General features: G+C 38.2%; 1 protein-coding gene across 2 annotated transcripts in view; it reads left to right on the plus strand.

Annotated features, from left to right (window-relative positions):
* PDE4B (phosphodiesterase 4B) overlaps positions 1-13,632 on the plus strand; it is a 396,900-nt gene that overhangs the window by 358,661 nt on the left and 24,607 nt on the right. The window lies entirely within an intron of this gene.

Consider the following 13,632-nt stretch of genomic DNA (forward strand, 5'->3'; position numbering starts at 1 on the left):
AGCAATGAAAGTTGAATAGAGCTAACCCCAACAAAAGGGCTAACCCTTAATGCTGACAAAGTTAGCTTAAGGACAAGGCATGCAGCCTCACCCATCTGCCAGGTCTAAGTGGAAAGGTTGTCAGGCAAAGCAATTATCCAGTGGATGGATGATTCCCAACTGACAGCAAAAGTCAATTTCAATTTTTAAAAAGATCTTTTACTCAGCTACCTTTTTGTAAAAAGTCTTGATTATTCAGATACTTGTCTCAGGTAAAGCTGAAGCATAACGTAAATCATGGCACGTGAGAACATTTCTGTGGCCATCAAAAAGAAAGTGATCTATACCAGTTCTTTGGGAACTGAGTTATCTACAGTAAACAATAATATTCCACATTCAATTTTAAATGTTGTTCAAATTATTGGAGATTTCCATCCAATTTGCCATTTAAAAATATCATCATCATCATCATCATCGCTACTATTAGTACTATGTAGTCTCCTTTGTCATGTTTTGCTTGTCCTCACTAAACCGAGGAGCCACAGCAGATCTCTGAGTGGCAGACCTGGAAGTGAGTGTGAAGACATTTTATAGAGGGAGTAGGTTTATCAGCAGCAGCCACTACATTTTTGCAAAGACTGTTTCCTGGTTCTATTTCGGCTAAGTGATCACTGAGTTTTGTTTGCAGTGTCTGAATTTGCTTAAGAATGGTGCTGGGAGAGAGAGTGCTATGCCGGAGGGGGTATTTGGGAATTATGTTTTTGCAGTCTGCATGTAACTGGTAGACAGTTGACTATGTCTGGTGAAAAGCAAGGAGTCTTTCTTATGATTTCATCTAGGTAGGGTTGTGCTTGTTTGTTTGTTTGTTTTTTTCCTTAACTCTTTTACATTTTGAAGAAAACTGAGTGATTCAAAGATTATAGCAGACTTTCCCAAAAGTGCTTCACAGCCCAGGGTGTTGGATAAGGAACTGTTTCTGTGACTTAACAAAAACACAGTCTTCTCTTTGGCCCAAGTTTCCCTGGTCCCTTCATGCTGGCCACAGGTCAAATGGAATTCCAGAATTTTAGAGAACAATGTAGCTGGGTAGGTTAGTATTATAAATTATGGTGCCCCAAGAATTACCAAAAAAAAAAAAAAAAGGTGGGGGATAAGTTTAGCAGGAATTTAACGAGGTGATGGCATTATTTTTCAAGATGAAAAGGTTGTCTAATGAGCCTTCTGCAAGCTGCCTAAGTTGGGTTAGCCGTGTTAGAGCTGTTCTGCTTAACAATAGATTACCTTCTTAGATTTGTTCATTAAATTTTGCATTTCAATTTTCATCACCACCTGAATTAGAAGAATTGTCTTACACTGCAGTGAAACGCATCAGAGCATGAGTTCCTCAGTGGCAAAACAGTCAGATGTTTTGAAAACAGGATGCTTTGGCCCTGCATTACGAAAAGAGGAACGGAAAGAGAAACAGTATAGAAAGGAAGAAAGCAGGTCCCCTCAGCAGGCATAAACAGTGACCTATCTTCCTGAACTCCACTGTGGCTCAGTTCCTGACCTCGTGTCACCAAAGCCCACCGACGTCACTGGAGGAGGATAGGGGGAACGGTGCAGGGGCTATGAGGGTGACGACAATTTCCTGTCTCCTTCCTGACAGACGCAGTCAGAAAAGTACAGGGTTGCAACAACAGTGGCTGAGGAAGGACCAGCCCAGAACAATCCCAGGAGGCTCAGCTGTGACTGACAGGGAAGGAGGAGCTGTTCCTTCCTCCATTTTACTGAGAAACGTAGTCTCTCACCTAGAATTTGCAGGTGGCAAACGTCAAAAGTGTCATTCTTACCCAGCACATTGCATGTTTCTCAAAAGATCGACGTGCTATGGTATTCAGCAAGGAGCTATGTTCAAGCAACTAGTCACTGTCTTCACTTCTCTCCAAATGCCCCCCACTGTCCTTCTCATTCTCTACAGGCTTTGCTCTGGGCCTGTGTTAGATGCAGCACAAAGGTTGGGCCCTCCCAGGGAAAATAGATGTTCTGTTGTTGAGAAGAGTGGCCCTGTGTATTAGTACTTTCCACAGAATGAAGCATTAGGACCTAGCACTTCAGTAAATGTTTGCTAAGGAAACCTATCAGATAGGAATGGGAGATAGGAGGTCATCTTTCTCTTAAGGCTGTGAAGTCAGCTACAGATACCATCACAGGGACCCTCCTAGCTACACAGCTTATTTTTCCAGTTGTTCTGGTGCAGCTGTACTGTGGTACTCAACACTGAGAGTAAAAGCAGCTAATCACCTGTGCTCTTGGTGGGAGGGAACAAAGTCTCACAGTTCTACCAGCCTGGGGCCAGTTGAGAACCAGGCTGAATGGCACTGCAAGGTGGTTGTGAAAAGCTGATTGCCCTACCATTGGGTGAGTCATTTTCTATTTAACTGAACAATCAATAACTTTGGAAAAGGTTGGATTCAGCAGAACTGAAAGGAAATAGATCTTACTGGCCAACAGATTGATCTTAGAACTCTGTCAGGAAGGTGGTAAGCAGGTGACCCATCCTTGAAAGGAATTAATGCCATTTTTGCCCAAAATTCAGTGATGTGATTAGAGCAGTGCCACCCTTAGCACGAGACAGAGCCTTTTCCTGGACCCTGTGCTTTAGGAGAGCCTTTGCCTGGCCTTCCCCCAGCTGTCCTCTGGTCCAGGAAATAAGGAGTTGGCTGGGTCAAGGGAGCAGCTCTACTTCCCTCTTTAGACCACACTCTGCATCTGTGGGACCCCAACATTCTCTGCCCGAATGGCTTTGAACCCACTTCTTGGGCCTGTACAGACCTCTTCCCTGAACATGCTACAGAAGCACACACCCTTAGGCCTAAGGAGTAGCCGAGAGGCAGCAATTTGGGGTGTGAGGAGAGTTGCGTGGGAGGAGCTTGGGCATGCAGGCTGTGGCAGAGGGCTCACTCACACGGGCCTGCACACAGGTCCCTGGAGAGGCGAGGGCTTGGGGAAAGAGGAGGGCTGGGCCTGGACCAGGAGCTAGGTCCCCCTGCACTTCCATCTTGGGCGAGTCCAACAATTCCAAATTCAGTCTGACCTTCCAGGCTGTTATGAAGGCATATCTGTTGAGGTAGGAGTATAGGAGATAGCTCAATCTATAATCTTTATTTATATATTTAGACTTACGGTATGTGGCCCCACACATATTAGAGGTGACCCTGGATTAGAGGGCAGAATAGAATGAAAATTAGTTCTGATAGCCAGGTGAGCACTCATGCATTTTTTTGGTGCAAGTTTTCTCTCTTTACTGCTCAGATTTATATAAAATAAAGTAAGGAGGCAGCAAAGTAAAGTGAAAAGGGTTGGGATTAAGCCATGAGTTTGATTTCTAGCTCTGCCTTTATTTAGATGTATTATCATAGACTATTAAACATTTTGAATCTTTACATTTTTGCATCTCTAAAACTAATTAGTTGGAGAATACTTTGTCCATGGTCTCCTTCAGCTCTTGCGTTTATTGGTAGAATAATAACAGGGAACAAGCAGACTGCTTATACAGGTGTATGCTGTGTGTGCAGACATTGTGCTGAGCTCTTAATATTCACAGCATTAATATTATTAATAGTCACAGCAATCCTTTGAAATAGGTACTGTTATTATCCCTGTTAGACAGATAAGGAAAGTGAGGCCTAGAGAGTTGAAGTAACCTGCCCAAGGTAAATTAAGAGAGCCAGGATTCCCACCCAGGCCATCTGACTCACAATCAACGATCCCAGTGAGGAAAATAGAGAAAAGTTTAGGGGTTTTTAATAATTCTTGTAAGGGAATTTTAGAGTGGTCAGTCAGAGATCTTGTTCTGGTAACTCTGGCCATCCTGGGTGACTTCTGGTTCACAATCCTAATCTGCAACTCCCATGTTCTCAGCCTCTAAGCCAGCCATTGATTGCCCTACACTCAGTCTCCTTGGCTGAGAAGCAGTGTCTACTAGCATAGATTAGGGGAAGAATAACCACAGTTATAGAGAATGGTTGTAAAGCACTCAAAACATGTAACTAACAATATTAAACTAATCCACTTCCTATTGTGGATCAGTTTGCTAAATTCAAGATTTGTTTCTTAAAATTCTCTGACATGGCCTAAGATAAGATAGTAAGGTTTTGTTTAAAGGACCTTACCCTGCCCCTAAATTCCCTTTTTGCCTGGCTTCTGAAAGAAAAAAGAAAATGGAGAGAAGCCATTCTTACTTTTAAAAAATTTTTATCACCATTCAAATGATTGGGGCAATTTCATTATATACCACATCCTTTCCAATGCATGCAACATGACTATAAAACAGATAATTAATAATTAAGTAATATATAGGGAAATTTTCTGGAAGTAACTTGCAGGCTGTTTTCCTTGGACTTTGTCTTCAAATAAAGATAAAAGAGAAGGTTAAGTTGTTTATTCTTTGTCATTGCTTAATTACTCTTTCTACGACAAAATACAGTTGTATTATCAAGAGTACAATTCAGTATTCCAAGTTCTAGTCTTATCAAAACTTAACAAATCAAAGAGTTTGAAAGTTATTTAGTGCTTTGTTTATTTCTGCATTGGTTTTTACAAAACCATTTCCTTCACTGAGTTCTAATGCACTTAGTCCAATCTTTCTGCTAACTTACCCAAGTGAGCAAATCTCTAAAAGACAAACAGGGATGAAGTGAGGGAACATACCTTTGAATGTTGTATCTCTGAGTAGCTGATAACCCAGCATAATAGCTCAAAAATCTGATAAATAAGTCATTTTAAGGGAAGCCTCTCTCCACAAGGGCAGGGCGAATAACTGTTCAGTGTCAAATATAAATCTAGAACACTAGTCTTGAATAGTAGAATTATAATACATTAACAGAATAAATGTTTGGTTTCCATTCGTATACTTCTTTCTTTCTTTCTTTCTTTCTTTCTTTCTTTCTTTCTTTCTTTCTTTCTTTCTTTCTTTCTTTCTTTCTTTCTTTCTTTCCTTCTTTCTTTCTTTCTTTCTTTCTTTCTTCTTTCTTTTTTTTTACTATGTCCCAGTCTAAAAGGCTGCCATGTCCTGTGTCATCATTATCTATGAAAGAAAAGCCAAACTTGCGTTTGTGCTATTCTTCTAAAGCATTATATTTCCGTATAAAAGTGTGCTCAGCAAGTGGGGATAGCTGAGCTATCTGGAGCCAGGACAACTAAACCAGAAGATGGCAGGGCAAACTTAGGCCACAGTCAGTAGACCTCACGCTCTTGCAGGCACTGCGTCAATAGCCAATGTGTTTCCCCGCACATCTCCTCCCTTTAGCGTTTTCCAGGGAACTACCAGCCCCTTTCTGTCTTGCCCACTTGTACGTGATGTTTCCCCTCCACTGGTGCCAAACTGTTTAGTCTCTTGAATATTTCACTGTAACTTCCTTTGTTTGATTTGCTTTAAAGTAGCCAAGTGTTTCCACAAAGAAAGGACTGTTCAGTTATTTGGAAATGAAGAAGAAAGTAAAACGCCTGTTTCTTTTGTTTCTGTTTTGGGAAGTGCCTGATAATCTTTTCTTCTATATGGAGATTTTAAAACTATAAATCATGCAGTTCTGTTCATCAGTCACAATATTTTTCCTTCTGATAATTTCTTGCAATTTAAAAATGTACCACTTTTGAAAACTAAAACCCTAAAAGATTAAAGTTTAGTGAACTTATTAAAACAAAATTTATCTTTCTGGCTCAGTCACTTTCATCTTTTAATTGTTTTAGTTATTCAAAGTATAGTAATTTTTAAATTGATTATTAGAAACTTTAAATGGCCATATTCCCCTCACTCTTTGCTAACAGCATAGTGCATAATATTATAACCTGTAGCAATTATGAAAATGAAATTTGAGTACAGATATCAGGAAGTAAAAGTGATTAAGCCAATTTAAAAATTTTAGATTTAGGATAAGAGGTGATGGCATTTGATATCTGAAAAAAATAGATTTGAGTAGTTACTTTTGAAACAAAACAGGCAGAGGAGAAATTGTCATTAAGTCAAAATATCTTTCCAACTCAACTACATAGGCTGAACAAAAGCCAATCAGACAGGGTAAAGTGAAATTTGGCAGCTATCTAATGTCTTGGTCACTATTGATGGCATCATTTGGTAATTCAAACCAAAAAAAAAAAAAAAACTCTAAACATTTTCTTTCTAGTTAGAGTTCTACATGGTTGGATTAAACAATATCCTAGAACTTTAAGCCCAAAAGGAAGTCTTAAGTATTATCTATTCGAAGTCATTTTACAGGGGAGAAAACTGAGGTATTGGTTTTCTTGTTAATAAAAAGTGAGGATTGAATATATAATGTATTTCAAAAAACTTTGTAAACTATAAAGCATAATCTCAGAAGTAATTTTATTATGGCATGACTTCTCCAGAGCTGTAAGATTAATTAGTGGGATTAAGATACTGAAATACAGGTCTCATTTGCAGCAAAAGGCTGACTACACTTAAGAAAGACGTGGAACATTCCCTCATTATTTGCATTGATCTCATTCTCCATTTACCTTTATTGAGTAAAAGCTATAAAATGTCTTAATCCTTTCAAGTAAAAAGAACTAATTTAGTATACCTGAAAATTTGGTGATCAAAATATAGAAGGAAATAGTTGGACTGAGTTACTTTAAATGACTCTGGACTTAGTTGCTTTTCTTCACTTTTTGCTGTTTTAATTTCTGGATTTAAAAAAATATATATAAATAACAGCTGGACATGGTGGCTGATGCTTATAATCCCAGCACTTTGGGAGAATGAGGTGGGAGGAATGCTTGAGGCCAGGAGTTCGAGACCAGCCTGGGCAGCATTGTGAGACCCTATCTTTACAAAACATTTAAAAACTAACCAGGTGCAGTGACATGTATCTGTAATCCTAGCTACTAGGGAGGTTGAGGCAGGAGGATTGCTTGAGCCCAGGAGTTTGAGACCAGCATAGGCACCAGAGTGAAACCTCTTCTGTACAAAAAAATTTAAAAAATCAGTTGGGGATGGCGGGGCACTCCTGTACTCCCAGCTACTCAAGAGGCTGAGGTGGGAGGCTGAGTCCCAGGAGTTCAAGGATGCAGTGTGCTATGATTGCCCCACTGTACTGTAGCCTGCTCAACAAAGTAAGATCATGTCTCAACAAAAAAAAAGAAAAAAAGAAAGAAAGAAAGAAAGAAAGAAAGAAAGAAAGAAAGAAAGAAAGAAAGAAAGAAAGAAAGAAAGAAAGAAAGAAAGAAAAATATAAAGCATCAGATAAAAAAACTTTCATCCCACAAAGGCAACCAGGGTTAGAATTTTCAACCTCCATTGAAATGATGCCCTATAGATAATTTATGTTCAACTTTTTCAGTCAACATAATATCCCATCTCTTCATGTGATGAATTATCATTACTAATAGTCGATGGCTGCTTCATATTCAGTGCGCAAAATGTACTGTTAATAACTTACCCAATTTACGATTAATGTTTTCAGTTTTTTTTTGTCATTCTAACTTCTTACCATCTCTGGTTATTTTCTTAGGTGAGATTCACACAAATGGAATTAATGAGTTAAAGGCTTGAACATTGTTAAGCCTCTTGATGCTTGTTTGCTTTCTCACTAATTCCTATGCCAAAGTTTAAGTAGTAAAAATCCTCTGTTGTTAATGTAACTGCCCTTAATTTTTTTTTTTTTTTGAGACAGTCTTGCTTTGTTGCCCAGGCTAGAGTGAGTGCTGTGGCATCAGCCTAGCTCACAGCAACCTCAAACTCCTGGGCTCAAGCAATCCTTCTGCCTCAGCCTCCCGAGTAGCTGGGACTACAGGCATGAACCACCATGCCCGGCTAATTTTTTATATATATATATATTAGTTGGCCAATTAATTTCTTTCCATTTATAGTAGAGACGGGGTCTTGCACTTGCTCAGGCTGGTTTTGAACTCCTGACCTCTAGCAGTCTACCCGCCTGGGTCTCCCAGAGTGCTAGGATTACAGGCGTGAGCCACCGCACCCAGCCCTTAATTTCTTTCTATTTCTTCCTTTCCTCTCCCTCTGAAACTGAAGGTGATAAACTGGAAAGTTTTACCAACTGGTAAAAAAATAGTCAAGATGTGTATTCTCTTTGCCACTTAGCAGAACTGTTAGCTGAGAAGGTTGAAATCAAGATGGTGGTCTCAGTTTGACCCTCTTCCTACACTCAGGAATGTTTCTGCCAAATGGCCCGGATTATGTGAATCTCTCACAACTCATATGATTTCTTGATTCTTGAGTCCTGTTATCAACATCCTAGTGGAGTTGGGTACAACAGTGTTGGCAGCTACCTATTGAGAAACAAGATAAATGTAATTAATCCCGTGTACACGTTTTAAATCAAATAAATCTCATTCACAACATACAGAGATACATTTTTATGTATTTAAGTAGCTTAAGATAAGTTTTAGTATTTGTAGACCTCTGAGTTAAGTAGATATTCTATTTTGCCACATAGTATGGATAAATATAATAAACTATTAATCTAATTATTTAAAATGAGTAGATCCAAGAAAAATAAGGGAAAAAGATTCAGGGAGAATTGATCATCTTGGTATACTGTCTATTAAGGGAAATTATTCCATGCCTAAAAGATGCTTGACAGTCTAACTTAAGCTATTTTGGTCTCTACCAATTCTAATCATTATTTACGTTATGAAGTAGGACAAAGTAAGCGAAAATTACTTAGCATATAATGTAAGAAATGAAAAGAAGGTTCCTAATTCTTGAGTGGGTAAGAAAGCTAGATGCTTTGGTTACCAAAATAAAACATAGAAAACTTGAATTAAAAAGTGAAAAATGTTAAAAGGAGATTCTACTGAAAAAAAAAATATTTAAGAGCCCAGGATAACCATTTGAATATAAAAGGAATGGATACAGATTAGAATAAAAGAGACTAAAATTTTAGTAACTCTGTTGATCAAAACAATGGACTTCCAACTTCCTCTCTACCCTTGATGTCAGAAAAGCTATTGAAAACATGGCTTAAGAATGTTAGTAAGAGTTTTGTTATCACTTGAGAATGAAGAAATACAGGCCTTCATCCCTCTCTTGTTATTTCACTGCCTAGAAAATTTCCTCTTGGCTCAAACATGTCATTAGACCCTGCTCCTGGTATGCCAAACTTCGTGGCTTTCTTTTTTGAAATCCTGCCTTAGCCACTCTAACTTCCATAAGATTTTCAAAGACCATCCTCTTATCTAACTTATTGTTTAATACCATTGCTAACATTTTAGCTATCTGGGATTTTATTTACGTCTGCTCTGCTTGCAAGTTCTCAAGACTTGAAATCACATTTTGGATGACTGAGACCCCACTTAGCTTATAGTATTAGGGCTAAAAAATATCAAGGAGGCATTGCTCTATTTCTGTTTAATTGTAAGGAGAAAAGTGAAAAGCAAATGAAACCTTTTGCCAGTTGGTGGTAGTTGATTTGGGGTTTATTTTGTTTTAACAAAGCGGTCTGTAACTCTCTTACTTGATTTGGTCATTTAAGAAATTTGTTGACTTGGAGGCTTTTGATAGATTATCCTGCTTTTAACCAATGCTAGGATGGGTAATGACCTCACTGGGGGGCACAGCACAATACTGAAGATGGAAATTCTTTTAGCATTTTCAAAAAATTTAAATTTATAGAACATCCTTCTATCATCCAGTGATAGTGTGCTTTTCCGGTATACTTTTGCATGTGTATTTGATTGTGAAAAGCGAGGGACCTTTGATGGGTCACTAATAATGGACTCCATCTCCCACTCTGTATCTCCTACTCAAAGTCCCCAATGGTCCATTTAACTGGCCAGATGCTGCCCATTTACCAAGCTGAAATGGCACAGCGTCCTTCCAGCCTGTAGCCCCCATCCACTGTGAGAGCACTGCAGGCTCCATCTGTAATTGAGTCAGATGATTTAGATCTGTCTGTGTTTACTGATGCAATGGGTATGTTTTTCTTGGCCAGGCCCAGTACATTATTTGTGTTCTTGACAGGGTGAGCTGCCACTGAATTTTTTCCTGCTGTATGTTAACACTCAGGATCTGATTGCACAAGGCTTATTTGCATCTTCCTTATGCACTGCATGGGAGCTTCCCTGAGAATATCTTGTCAAGATTGACTACTATTATTTTTTAAACATTTAAAAATCACTATCATTTAATTTCAGAGAATTTGTTTTGTTTTTATGGGAATTAATTGAGAGATACTTTTGTACTAATATTTTGCTTTTGTATATTTAAAGTATTAAAATAAGTTCACTGTCTAAAACTGTATTATATGTCTAGCATAGTAAAATTTGCAAACTGAGAAAGGTCATATATTGCTTTTTAAGAAAGACTCTTCAGGGCCTTTAATAAAGTCCTAAATTGGAAGAGTCTTGCCAAAATAAAAAAAAAGGTGAACCCTTTTATAGGAATAGATTATCTTTTGTTTTAAATAAGATTGGGTTAAAAATGAGTAAAATATTGAGCTCATTTTCTGAAAGGTAATAAAGGAGGAATAGATATTAGGAAGTATTTAGGAGGATTTTTCTTTTTCAATCACTGCTTTTCAAATCAAACCACATGATCCAGGGTTGCATTTACCAGAACACTCCGCACCTGCCTGAGGGAACATCGGTTATGAGGCAATGCAGAGATTTCTAAGGCCCATTTTTTCACTTAAAGCTCATTTGTTCTCAAAGAATCCTGTGATACCAGGATAGAGCATTAAATAGAGAGTCATTCCCTTTAAGTATATAGCTATATATTATTTTCGTGTTGCTACATCCAGCATGGCATGGTGAGGACACATATCTGAAGAGCCCTTTCCTGCATACACAGTCCTTTCACTTGTGCTCATCTGACACTGAGAGAAATGCCTTATTATATGGCCGTTTTCAGATGTGAAATTGAGATTCAAGAAAGGGGTGATTTTCCCAAGCCCTTCAACTACTAATGGCAAGACTCAGAGTCAAATCTTGTTCTCTTTGCTCCCGAGTTAAATAATTTAAAAATAAAAATTAAGGGGAAATCCACAGGGAAATTTATTATCTTCTTATATAACTTGTTAACAAAACATATAATCATAGAATTTTAAAGCTAGAGATCAACCAAGGGTCCTAATTTTTCAGACCTCAGTTTTGATAGTCTCTCTTTAGAGAGACCTTCCTTAATTACCCTATCTTAGCAGCTTATTGATTTTACAACTTACTATCAACAATTTATGATTTTTGGTTTTGGTTCTAGAACTTGGTTTTTACTTATCTCTTTCATTAGACTATAAAGTTACTGGACACATGAATTGCATCTACTGTGTTCACTATTGTAGCCCCAGCATTTAAAATAGCTCTAGGCACATAGTAGGCATTTGCATAAATATTTTTTGATCAATTGCATGAGGTTCAGAAACTTAACGTAATTTGTCCAGAACCAAATATTGGTTAATGGCAAATCCGTTAGAATCCAAGAATCCTGTTTCCTGTTACGCTATAATGGACTTCACATAGGTATTTGCTATACCTAATTCCAGTTTTTCTAATTGTTAGGCTGGATGAGAAACCCTCATCTGGTTTACAATGACTCCTCAAAGTACCCTCAAAGGTGAAAGCTTGCTCCTGAGTCTTTTACATTCAAAGTCAAATAACAAAGAACGAAATTGTCAGTTCCTGTGAGCAGAAGTGTGAAGTATAGTTTTGTTTGTTTATTTCTTTTGTTTTTGGTTCAGTTTGGCTCTATCTGGCTTATTGTTCTCTCGAAAAGTCTGCATCCCATGGACAAGAATCTAAGCCCTTCAGAAATGGGCAATGGTTATTATTCTTCTGGGAGAATATTCGTGAGCACACATTGCATGTGTAACTCAGCCACTCTCCATTTCTGTTGTGTCTGGAGAATAGCAGCCTAATTATTCTGCCATCATTTGGTTATGTTTTTCATCCCTAGCATGCTGCGGACACTCCTCTCGCCTCAGCCACATATTTAATTAATTCCTGTGTGTTACCAGATTGATCTCAACTGTGAAAATCTGAGCAAAATGCATACATACTTGGTGCAGTTTTCCTTATGGCAGGCAATCTGTGGTCATTCATGGCTTTTAGTTAATATACAAAGAATCCTAAAGTCTCTTAATTTGAGAAAATTGGCTAAATCAAGGGGGCATGAATGGATAGAATTACCAACAGCTGGACCTCTCCAAATAGGCTTTTTTGTGGTATGACTCTTAAGGCCATTTTGAGTTATGGTTTTCATTTGGCATGCTTCATCTCTCTTTCTGGCAATTCTGGTTTACACTCCTTAGACTGGTGAATAATCTAAATGTCAACCAGCGAGTCTGAACCTCTGTGAGTAACTTGTGTGTCACATAATCTATATGACATAGGGCTGCATCACACCTGCAGCAGCCTACTGTGGGAATTTCATAGTTAATTATGTGAGCTGCTGTCAACAATTAGAAGAAAGGAGGTTAGGTGCCAAAGAACCAACCAAAACCTCCACTCAAGAGCAAATCCAAAGTGAGGAAGGTACCATGAGTTCAGATTCTTTTAAAATTCAGAGATAAAACCTAGCTTCGAGCACAAACCCTGTGGACTAAAGAGCAGTAACTTGGTCTCAGACACCTTGCCAACCATTTTGCACATATTATTCTTAATCCTCCCTATTTTAAAGATGGAAAAACATAGTCTCTAAGGGACTCAGTGACTTGCCCAGCTACTCAGCTAAGTTACAGTATGGGTTTTTATTTCCGGTTGAATGTTCAGATGCTCCTATGGCATGTTATGATGATGTTGGATTTGCTGTTAGAGTGTCCTTTGTGCTTTTAGAGCCCACTGCTAAGGCAAGCTTGCAACCAGCATCCTTTCTTCTTCATGTGTGAGCTGTGCAGCCAACTCTGAAACTGCTCTATAAGTCTTCTATGAACCCAACCAACCTAAACATCTTGAGGTACATTGTTGTTCAAAGCATCTGCCCATCTCTTCAAGATTATGGTAGCTAATAACAGAAAACACAATATATAAAACAAGTATAATTGCTATCTTTTGTCAATAGTCTAAAACTATATTAGTCTACTGTTTTCATCCTTTATAGTTTAAAAATATGTTCAAACCTCCACCCTAACGCCAATGGTTCTCAATTTGCGTGTTCATACTCCAGCATGGAGATGATCAAAACACCAAAACAGATTACACATATGCTTTCAGGGAGGAAAAGAATAGGTCACGTAGCCCAGGATTTTCTTTTATTTATTTTAATAGGCCCCACAATTGATCTTGAAAATTGCCAGGGTAGTAGGCTGTCCCAGCCCTGAAAAGCTGCTGATCCAGAAGCAGTGATTCTCAAGGCAGGTTTTGTAGCGTCCACCGACTTTTATCTCAAAGTCTCAAGAGGTATGTGAGAGTCACTAGCTGAAATCAATGCAATTGATATTAAACACAATATATGCCACATGGTACTTTTAAGGGGGTGGAGTAGTAATGTCAAAAACAAGCTATGGTTAGTGGCAATAGCCACTTTAAAAAAAAAAACCACACAAATTATGGTAGATTTTTAGGGCTGCAAAAATATTGGAAAATTTAAAAATTTTTAATCTATTACCCAAGAGGTGTTACAGACTAAAAATGGAAATCAGTTCTTTTTTTTTTTTTTTGAGACAGAGTCTCACTTTGTTGCCCAGGCTAGAGTGAGTGCCG

The sequence above is a fragment of the Microcebus murinus genome, chromosome 2 (genome assembly GCF_040939455.1).
Source record: "Microcebus murinus isolate Inina chromosome 2, M.murinus_Inina_mat1.0, whole genome shotgun sequence".
Lineage (NCBI taxonomy): Eukaryota > Metazoa > Chordata > Mammalia > Primates > Cheirogaleidae > Microcebus > Microcebus murinus.